General features: G+C 36.8%; 1 protein-coding gene across 1 annotated transcript in view; it reads left to right on the top strand.

The window, feature by feature from the left end:
- The first annotated feature begins 4046 nt into the window (after positions 1-4046).
- LOC143230619 (cellular tumor antigen p53-like) overlaps positions 4047-12082 on the top strand; it is a 28209-nt gene continuing 20173 nt past the window's right edge. Inside the window, exon 1 of the mRNA XM_076464474.1 lies at positions 4047-4185. The gene's annotated coding sequence lies outside the window, so the exon portion shown is untranslated. The remainder of the gene's footprint in view (positions 4186-12082) is intronic.

Raw genomic sequence — 12082 nt, forward strand, 5'->3', positions numbered from 1 at the left:
TTTTAGTCGTAGTTATACTTCTGAGTGTTTTATTTCGTTGGTTGTTATAATTAGTTGCAGAGCGAACGGTTTGTTTCATCATGTGTTTCAGAAGTTTACGCAAAACTACACGAGGGATATCATGGCCATCTCTAATCTTGGACTGCTGGTGAAGGCAGGTAGAGTGTATTAACGCCATCCGCCATCAACTATTGAACTGTTGACTACTTTTGACCACTAATCTTATTGTTAGTGGCGGCTCCAAGGTGGGCCTTGGAAGGCTTTAGTCCTCCCAAAAAATGAGCCAATATGGAAAACACAATCGTCGTTGTTGCTTAACAATTAACATCAAAGAGACATAGATCTGTAGAACTCAACGTCTTCATTAAGACAGAAGTGTGTGTCATGCGTCCCATAGCAACGTACTGAACGCACTGAAACTCATGCGCTGTATTGCCGCTCCCTGTGTAATGTCATTCTATCTTGAGCTTTGACGAAGATTAAACAATCACGTTGATTTCAAGTTACAACAGATCATCAGGGATTTTACTTGATAAACCAAAGGTTTCACAGGTATTTATCCATTAATTTCATTTATCTTTTATTGAAAAGTAAAACATAGCATGCATGTATAAGTGTATTATGTATAGGTCAAACTATGAAGCATTTAGCCGGTGTTGTGTCCTCTGTGAGATCATTTTGCATAGTGTATCAGCCATACAAAATCAAGAAAATCATGCACGCTCTGGCTAAATGTGGTATTGTCATAGTGCCTGCATTGGTCAGTGCTATGACAGAGCTGCAGTCATGTCACGGTACATCAGTGGCGTACAGGAGAGGTTCATGAGAGAGGTGTCTCAAGCTGTGTATGTCCACTGCTATGCACACAGGCTCAACCTTGTGTTAGTTGATTGTGTGCACAATGTCCAGGCTACAGCAGAGTTCTTTGTGACAATTTGAAAGCTGTACAAATTCTTCTCTACATCGGTTGTGCATGAAGAACTTCTGTGTGTACAGAAGGAGCTTGAACCCGTGAACCAGTACGTAGAATTGAAGCGAATGTCAGAAACAAGATGGGCCTGGCAACATGCTACTTGTCTGGCTGTGAAAAGAATCCTCCTTGCCATTGTGACAACCCTAAAGCGTCTTGTGGAAGGGGAAAATGTCCACAGAGCCACTGAATCAAAGGGCCTGTGCATTCTCCGAGATCAGCAGTTCGTAACCAGTCTAGTGGTCATAAAAAACTACTGCTGATGACAAAATAGCTATCAGACCACCTCCAATCACCTGACATGCAGCTGGCCTCTGCAGAGGACCTAGTACAATCTGTCATCTCTGGTCTCTCAGAAATGAGAACTGAAGCAGCATGGAAAGACTTGGAAGAGTCTGCTGAGGATATATGCAAGAAAGTGGGAAATACGCACTGAGACAGTGTGTCAATGTGGACAGAAATCTGCCCTCAGACACCTGGACGAATTCATAATCACATCTAGTACTGGCCACAGAGATGAACCAACACCAGATGCCAGGAGACACACTTTCTATGCCATCATAGACAGGATGCTCAACGAGCTGAATAGAAGATTCTCCTCTGATGCCTGCAATGTTCTAACGGGTGCAACTTCAGTGAACCCCAAACACTCCACATTTCTCGACAAGCAAGCACTCTTAGGAATGGCAGCAAACTATGGTGTAGCAGAGGATGACCTTGCAGTGGAAGTCCATCAGTTGAACCGGCTAATTGCCAGGAAGAAAGACAAGGGGCAGGAAGTGTCCACACCATTGGAGCTTGCAACCATGCTGGAGCCATACAAGGATGCCTTCATGGATCTCCACAAACTTGTATGCATCGCTGTTACCTTGCTTGTCACTTCAGCTGCCTGTGAGAGAAGTTTCTCATGTCTGAAGCTTCTCAAGACATACTTGCGCAACAACAGTGGTAACAACCGCACCAGCAACCTTACTGTCATATCAGTAAACTCCAGAAGGGCAAAACAACTCGATATTGATACTGTTATAGAAACATTTGCTGCCAATCACCAGAACAGGCGCGTTGTTTTGAAGTAATATTGACTATAAACGAAACATGATGAAAGATAGTTAGCCTGATAGTGACCTTACTTTTCCTCAGAGTGTATTAACTTCACATGGAATAATTCGTTTCTGCTATGTAAACTATGTCTTTATGTTCTATTTCTTTTGATTTGTAGCTTTACTCTTAATGGTATATTAAATGCTCAATCTAAGCTAATCTTGATTTTCTTTATTATTATGTATTACCTTGGGTGGAATTTAGGTGAGCTTCCTCTTTTACATATACGCATATTTTCATAAACAGATTATTTCTAATTTGTAATAATGAATTATTAATCAGAGTATGAGTTTCCAATGCAAACTGCATTGAAAACGCAGTTCAAAATAGCACACCTTTCTGAAATGTACCCTGGTATTTACATTATTATAATTTATCATCTATATTTCATATTGATGGCATATTAGGAAGCCCCTCCACAGTTTACCTCAGCCCCTCCCCCCAACGAAAATATCCTGGCGCCGCCACTGCTAATTGTAACACCACGAGCCAAAAATTTGTAGTGAGTTTCATGACAACGGATTGCAAACTATAATTTTTGGGATTCACAGCCCGGACATCTTAACATGAGTTATACCCGCCTCATGACAAAAGGGAGAGAGACCTGTGACCAGCTATAATTTTTTCTACTACGGTATTATAAATAACGTACACTTTGTGTAAGAGTTCAATCAAATTTCTTCACGAATGTTCTTGTATTTATAAATACCTAGATGAAGAAGTCGTTATAAAATAAATGTTGAACGATGCGTTTGACATCTCAATTCCCAGTTTGGTGTTACGACCAAATTTATTTATTAGAAATGTGACTTTTGAAAAATATAAGTTAACAAGTTTATATTAACTGAATACCCGCTCCCTTGATTAACATAATTCGTTTTATATATTATAATTAAAACTCACTATTACTGATTTTAGGTATGAATAACTAAAGTTACAATATCCAATATGATTATTTTATTTTTATTGGCTTTGCTATAGCTACAAATATTCGAAATTTAAAATTTTAATTATAAGTGTCATTCATCGTTTTCATGAAGTTAAAAATACAGCGGTTAAATTAGTTTTAGCTCACTAATAGAAAGCGCAAAGAAACAATGAACTGTTATGGAAATACACCGAAATATTTCGTCCTCACTTCGTCGATTAAATATAATTGTTCGAGTTAGTACTCTGTATTAGTCAGTACTAAGTAGCAGAATATTCAATAGTATTTCGTATTTGTCCTGGATATTTGAACCGATATCTACATCTGAAATTCAAAAATTGTTTTAGCGCAATAAGATTTAAATATATGTAGGATGCCAATTTTTACATAAATAGTATTAGAATGAAGTAGTTCTAGTCTCTTTAAACAAAATAATTCCAAATAAAAATTATAGAATTCGAAACAAATTTTAATGCAAGAATAATTAGGTAAACTTTTGAAGAATAAAATCCTGAAAAATACATACGCTATTTATGTATAATTCACGCTAGATGGCATGGCTATTTTCATAACGCTTTTATTTCGTGAAAGATAAATCTTTTGTCCAATAAAAGTAGTAAACACGGTCACAAATTTACATGTGATAATCCTTAAATACTAACCAGTTATTGAAGTATGTTTAACCTAGTGAATTTAAAAAAGACTAAATACTGCGGATTTTATTTTTACACCTGTTAATGCTATAATTTTTGTTATTATACAATTCAGTCTGGATACATACCATCGTTCCAACGTTATCGTTACATTCTACCACGTGACCAACTGTTTCGCGCCAAAAAGTGTTAACTAATAATTTCATTTAAAATACATCCGTTATAAGAAATAGATACGCGAAACCAAAACTAAAAATATAACACAGAGTTTATATATGATTGTTTCTGTCGTTTGCTTATATAACAAACGTTTATACATGAACATTTTATAACAAAATTATACAATTGTGTAAATTTTGTATTATTAGTATGACGTAATATCACAACTTGTTACGAGTGAAATGTCGGCAGATACCCTGAATCAAGAAAGTCGTGTTGTTTTACATTGTATTTAAAGCTACATTACTAGTGGTACCAACTGTACGTGAAAAAGTGTAGTATACGTTGTATGTGCTTGAAAATTAAAGGCAGAGGTAAGATTATCTTTAAATTTTATATAATAATAAAGTCGTCTAATTACAAGTATTAATATTATCGCAGTATATCATGAAGATTCTCTGTGAGTCTTGAAAAATATACACCCGTTCTGATACACACTGTAAAAAATGATTAAAAGACATTTTAAATATCCATTCTCTAAGTAGGCATTGTTTAAACAAAAATACAGAAGACGGGTCATACGATTGGCATAGGTAATAAATAGTCTAAGACGTAACTACATATAATTTATTAGCTTTGTGCGAAATTCAAAACAAACAAACAAACAAACAAACATATAATTTATAATCAAATAACTAATTAGATACAATAACATTTGTGTATGTTAGAAATGTATCTTTCAAGAAACAATCTGTTGAATATTATTACCATATCAGACCTATGTAATTTGTTTGTGTTGGGAAGATTGTATCTGAACCAACAAGGTCTACAATTTCCGCCAGAGTAAACGTATCCCGTAGCAAACGTAAATCAATTATCCTGAATTGGACCAAAATTCACATTACTTTCCAAATTATAAAAGAAAACGGCCTGATGACAGAATGCATTGTAACATTGGTCTAAGGAATAGGATTATTTGGTTGAAAATAAAATAGATCGTTGGTTAAACCTAAACATCATATGTTTAATGATGAAAGAATTAAGTAAAAGGAGGACAAAAAAGAGCTAGAAAATTGAAAGAATGAGATTATTATTGTAGCATAGGTTTCTCCACATGCAAACTATGCAAACAACAGTTTTCTCCACTTAGAGTATATTGTTTAGTTCATAACGTCAGTGATAACTCGTATAATTACTGTTAGTTTATTAGCAGTACATTTATCATTAATTATAGTTTTGTAATTTCATTAAATATGAAACTCATTCCCGTGTTGCTTTTTTCTTTGTAAATTATCTGTAGTCTGTGGAAAATGATACTGAACGAGTTGTCATTTCTGAGTGTCGAAGTGTATCTGTTTTTCAGTCAACTAATGTTATTGTATCAACATGTTTATTGCATGGTGTCCGAAATATATCAGAATCCCCAGAGGTGACTAGAATTATCAGTACAGCCGTACTTGAGTTTTCTGCTTGTATCAGTGAAGAAAGGTAGAATTAATAGTTATTTCTGAAAGAACTTTGAGATAGAAAATCATAGGTTTGCTTATATAACGAAGAGGTTTTTACTTAGCTTGTAAACAGAACAATATCGCAGGTAAACTTAAGGGCCCTCTTGCCGGGCAAGCGGTAAATCTACGGTTTACAATACCAAAATTAGGGGTTCGATTCCCCTCGGTGGATACAGTAGGTAGCCCGATGTGGCTTTCTTATAAGAAAAAAACACACACACACACATAAACGTAAGACCGACCACTTGAATTGAGTAAGTCTCTTCGTAATAAATTTCACCTCTTGAAATTTTTTTTATAACAAGCTGAAAGCTACGGGATGTCAAAGAAGGGTTAGTATTCGGGTTAAGGTTTTAGGTTTAATGCATTAAATTACAGATATTAGTTGCGAAAAATTTAACAAGGCTTAGTATCGAAGATAAGTCTTTAAAAACGCAATGTCTAAAATTTCGTAAAGATGCTTAAAACATTTGATTTACGGTTTTGTTTTGAATTTTGCGCAAAGCTACACGAGGGCTATCTGCGCTAGCCGTCCCTAATTTAGCTGTGTAAGATTAGACGGAAGACACAAGATTGCAATCGTTACACGAGTTTTCAGTCATTGTCAGAATATTTAAATACTGTGGTTTAGCGCTAACTTCACGAATTTATGAGGCTAAAATCTCAGACTCAATTCCATGCGGTGGATACGGTGCCGATTGCTTAGTGACTTGTCATAAAAACAAAGTTTTTGTTTTGTTTTTGAAATTCGTGCAAAGCTACACGAGGGCTATCTGTCCGTAATTTAGCAATATAAGACTAGAGGGAAGTCATCACCACCCACCGCCAACTCTTAGGCTACTATTTTACAAACAAATAGTGGAATTGACTAAACATTATAACGCCCCAACGGCTGTAAGGGCGAGCATGTTTGGTGTGACGGGTAGTCGAACCCGCGACCCTCAGATTATAAGTCAAGTTCCTTAACCACCTGGCCATACTAGACCTTAATTTATGGAATAAGAAAATATTTTTCACAAAATTCGATTAACTGTCACCAAAATATTTACTTTTCCAATAAAGCTAAACAAATTTTTTTTTCTTCCAAAACAAAAGACGTCAGAAGGTTTGGGAGCCCAAGATAAATTTTAAATTAAAAACGGTTCACGAAGAATTACAGTTTCACAACTGCTGCGTTCCATTTCTTATGTTTGAAACGTTTACCAGGACTTAATTAAAGTGCCCGAATTAAATGGATGTTTTAATACTTTATTAACGAAATCTTGCGGTTGTTTTCATGACTTATATGTACTGTTATAACGAGATTGAACTAGAACTTGTTTAAAATGTTAATACATGTCGATGGAGTAGGACAGGACTGCACGCAAGTAACATCAGACGAGTATTTCGTCTGCTTGTCTGTCCTTGAGACAGTATTAAGTTAACAAAGATTTATTCATTTAGAGGCGTCATCTAGCGGTCATCGACTTCAGTTATCCAGAACAACGTAGATCTTTATCATGAATAATTTAATGCTACATTTATTGATATAGTGTTCTTAAACAATTAAAAGGTTTAACCGTAGAATTACTTCAATGAATTATCGCTGGCGTCCATTGTTAACCCAATAATTACTGCTAACGTTCATTATTAACCCTAGAATAATTCTCCCAACATATTGCTGGTATCCATATTAAAACCAGATAAAATAATTTGAAGGTTACTTATAAAAGGTTGTACTGTCTCAGGTAACAAATGAACCGTGTAAAACGTCTGACAAAGTTAACACTAATTCGTCATGAAGGAGATTAAAGCTATGATTAGAGGAAAACTTTTCATCTGTTTTTATGACTTACTGTGGTCTTTCGTAGGGGTGTTTGTTTACTTTTATATAACCTACGCTTGAAAGTTTTATTTTAAAACATTGATAAAAATCAACTTGAATTAAAAACCTGTAAAGATTTTAAATATAGCTTCCCCGTCTTAACCTTGGCTTGATTCAGATTTTTGGATCGTTGCCAAAGTGTTTGTTTGGGCAACAATGGTTTAAACTTTAATTATCGTTTAATACGATACTTGGGAACAACGCACTAGTCGTTGTTGAAACACATCCTGAAATATTTGGAAATTATTAAAATCAATACCATTCAGATTTTATAAAATGTGCTCTTACAATAGGAACAGGAATGATATAGATATGGAGTCAAAAACATTTGGATGGCCCGGCATGGCCAGGTGTTAAGGCGTTTGACTCGTAATCTTAGGGTCACGGGTCCTAATCCCCGTCACACCGACATTGTTCGCCCTTTTAGCCGTGGGGGCGTTATAATGGTACGGCCATTCCCACTATTCGTTGGTAAAAGAGTAGTCCAAGAGTTGGCGGTTGGTGGTGATGACTAGCTGCCTTCCTTCTAGTCTGACACTGCTAAATTACGGACGGCTAGCGCAGATAGCCCTCGTGTAGCTTTGTGCGAAATTCGAAAACAAAACGAACAAAATTATTGTCATTACAGAAAAACCACGTCTCATTAGCGAAGTGAAAACACTAGTGAATGGTGGTCAACTTGGGAGTTCCAGAGGGTCTCTAGATAGCTGTACTCTACATAATCTGTACCAGCAGACAATTGTATACGCACAGTGGCCGCATTACGTAGTTGTTTACCTTTCGCTGTCAATCAGAAGTATATGAGAAGGCAACTGAAGTGTTTCTACCAGGCTATGATGTCAGCACTGTTGTGACGTGTTCTGTCGTGACACGAGTCTTTTAGATTATATGGTAAAAATACTTCCAAGTCTGGTTTATGTATCTGCAATGAATTAGTGTATTTCTTCAATAACGACTCTACAGTCTACATTTACACTGACACAAGTTGTATGCCTAAATTTATAAACAACGTTGCAACAAAATTACTGAGACTAACCTGTGCCTAACTGTCAAATAACCTTTAGAATAACCTTGATAATTATAATCTATCAAATAAATATACATGTCAACTCCCACTGTTAACACTGGATCACTCATTCGCTACCCGTTAACTGATTGGTATTGAATTGACTCGATTATTACTAATTATCGTATTTATATTACACTCTTCTTCTCACTAAGTAAAGTTTCCAGATTATAATAGGCCCGGCATGGCCAAGCGCGTTAAGGCGTTCGACTCCCGGTCTCACCAAACATGCTCGCCCTTTCAGCCATGGGGGCGTTATAATGTCACGATCAATCCCACTATTCGTTGGTAAAAGAGTAGCCCAAGAGTTGGCGGTGGCTGGTGATGACTAACTGCCTTCCCTCTAGTCTTACACTGTTAAATTGGGGACGGCTGGCGCAGATAGCCCTCGAGTAGCTTTGCGCGAAATTCAAAACAAATCAGATCATAATAAATGCGCCCTCTAGTAAACATCTAATTAAAACATTGAAAATGTGGCGTACAACAACAGTTACTAGATTAAAGTTGATGTTTTAAATGTTGGGCTTCGTTATAGAGGGCAGCACCTTCAACATCTTTATTGTGTTTAGAAATATTGCTGTCAAACGTCTGTAATGTAGTATTGTTTTTAACGCTTCGTGTCGCGGTGGAAAGTTTTAGTTTGAGGTTAAATGGTTATTTTTCAAACTGCTTGGAACGGACTCATTCAACACATCTCGCCGTGTTACGGTCCAAAAAAAGGTGGGGGAGGAATTTTCGTCCTCTTAAACGTGCATGTCCAAGCACGTTCACCAGATGATTGGCTGTTGTCTGTTTCATGGGGATGATTATGCAGGGTTTGCTTAAACAACGACACAGAAAAACGCAACGTAATGATGTAATTTTGTTAAATAGTTTCCTCAGTGTACACAGAAACTCTGCCTTAATACTTTACTTTAATTCAAACGTGTCTGTGTTGGAACACCGCCCACTAGAGGGAGTGCAACTAAATAACTATATCCGTTCAAGTAGTTACAACTACAACCTGAAAAGAACTGGGAACTGTCGTCCTTACATTGTAGACATCAAGGTTTCCGGTTTGTTTTTTTTTTTTAGTTAATTTGGACAGCACTAGAAACTACTGTTGTGAGATTGTAGACACCAGACTTCCGGTTTGCTAGTACACTTGGAAGCCACACGAGTTTAATTTACCAAGTTCCAGTATCTGTTTTCAGCTCAGAGTGGAGAGAAAAACTTGATATATCGTTTATACGTGAGACTGTAGTATTGTAAAATGTTTGTACTTTTGCTTTATAAAGGCAGGCTACTAAACACCAGAGTTATACAGTATTGAGTAACTCTTAAACCTAATAGTCAAATGTTGTAATTTTTAAAACTAATTTTCTTCGGCTCCGATTCAAACCAGTGATCTCTCAATAATATTTTACCAATTGAACTAAAGAATTTATCCAACGAATACTTGCGGTAATACTACACTTTTTAACAATGCATAACTCTTTATTTATTTGTGAATTATGTCTACTATATTTCGACCCCTTTATTAACCATTGTTTACTAATTAAAACTAGTAGAGTCGGCTGTGATACAGTATTTATAAACTGTCTGGGTCGTTACGTCATCATACACGTCGGGACGTACAAAACGGGGGGAAGACATCAGTGAAAAACGTACAAAATATTCAAGAATTTTATTCACCCAACAAGACATGTAGTAGCGTACATATCAAAATACCCAAAAGTATTTAATTGTTTGATGTGTAATGTTCACATTTGCTGACCAATTGCTCTCTCTTTTTATCACGGCAAGCGACTGCGTGAAACAGACTTACATAAATAATTGTCAGCAAATTATTTTGGAGGGGACACGTCCTCTCCACAGAGCAGACGTCTTTAAGCATTACTACTGCTGTTTGAGATGTAACCTTGAACGTTGTAACTGAGCCCTTACAAACCATGTAATTCCCTGCGCAAGGTGGCGTCTCTGTACTATGGATATTTATGTAACTTTCTCGCCTGTATTTTCCCTGATAAACAGTTAAGTGTTACAGTAATAATCAATTAACTCGGTGATTTTGTAACTGAAACTTAAATAACCACCTCACGAAGTATTTTGCTAAAGTAGAAATTCTGCAAAGATATGTGTGTATACGTTTGAATCAGATTCGAAATTAAGGCTTGTATGTCACTACTGTTTTTTTAACAAGTCTTTCGTTTCTATCTATGACGTAAACCATTCTCCATATAATGTTAACCCTGATTTGTTTTTATACCGTTCACTATCTTTTTTTGGGGGGAGTTGGGGATAGTGTCGTATTGCATTATATTTCGGAATAGAGAAGTACACAGGGGATTGAAACCCTATCAATAATTAGTGGCGTTAATTGACATATTAGTTAGGGTATTTTTGTTTATTTTGGGTGACTCCTGTAAACAGGGGCGGCGTCAGTTTCTTTCCGGTGTGTGGGTGAAATAGGGTAGGTAAAAACAAGGGAGAGTGTTTCATGTATTGTAGTATCAGTAAAGTGAACTTCTTTCAACGGTACTGTTACTTGGGTGTGGAAACTACAGGGGCGAATAAAGGCACTTTTGGGGTAGCTACAGCCCCAAAATGTTCTCCATCTTTACCATCATTTCTGTTCTCCGCTGGTACAGCAGTAAGTCTATGGATTTATAACGCTAAAATCAGGGGTTCGATATCCCTCGGTGAACTCAGCAGGTAGGCCGATGTGGCTTTCCTACAAGAAAAACGCAACAAAACACCACCGTTTCTGCCCAGTAACCAACAGCCATGGATCAACAAACATATTCCTGTTCAAAAAAAAAAAAAAGATTTTCTAAGTCTGTTGGGGTCCGCATAGACCTTATTGGTAATTCTAGGGTTAACTAGCAAAACTAGGAACGTTATTTGTTGTTTCGTTTCTCAGCAAAAAGTGTAATATTTTGTATGTAGTATAGAGTATATTGTGCAACGAAACACTTTAAATTTTCTAGTCATTCTTCTTTGCTAGAATAGAGTTTAGTGGTAGATATATAAAGATGGAGTACAGGTGCTGTATTTGTGTTAGTAATAGAACGTGATATATCTTTATCCAAGTTTCAGTCATCGTCTAAATGCTTGTGCCAGCCCCTACCGTCAATGGCTAAGCAGTAAGCCGTATAACGACTTGTATCGAAACCAGGTTTTCAGCGTTACCTGTGGTGGGAACAGCACAGAAAAAAACCATTGCGTAGCTTTGCGCTGAGCAACAAACAGTAACAAACAAACCAGGTGTTACTATGCAGAACTTGTGTTTTTCTGCTAAGCTTCAAGGGCAGGGCGTTATCTGTAATGGCTTGTGTGCTGGTTTATGAATCCAAGGGTTCCTGGTTCGCGTCACATTCCCATAAAATCGCGTTTCGCCGTTGAAGCTGTGATTGCGATATGAGAGTAATAATCAGAGTCTTCTATTTTGCAGCCAACTGTTGACTGTTTATTTTTAGTCCAGGGATTCCAAACCAAGGATTTTGATTCCCCCCTGAGAGGGTACGAAATGAGAGTGATAGGGCTCACAAACGTTTAGGAACCACTACTCCGATAGAAGTAAACTAATTTTCAGTCCATAAATAACCAAACTTTATGGTTTGGTTATCCCAACCCACGAGAGGTTATTTTTTTGTAGCTAACAGCTCCTTCAGAAGTAGCTGACTTGTTTCCGGCGGTGCATCTTGACCTTGATAGGTTTTGTTCACAGTAAACGCTTTCTTTTATACGAGTCCTGACTGGAGATTGTTTTCTCGCTCCCTTTTGAGGACAAAACGAACCCCGGGGCAATTTTTTTACAACACAGCTAGCTGCCCCGGTGTGCTTCCTTATTC

This window comes from Tachypleus tridentatus, chromosome 10, assembly GCF_004210375.1.
Source record: "Tachypleus tridentatus isolate NWPU-2018 chromosome 10, ASM421037v1, whole genome shotgun sequence".
NCBI lineage: Eukaryota > Metazoa > Arthropoda > Merostomata > Xiphosura > Limulidae > Tachypleus > Tachypleus tridentatus.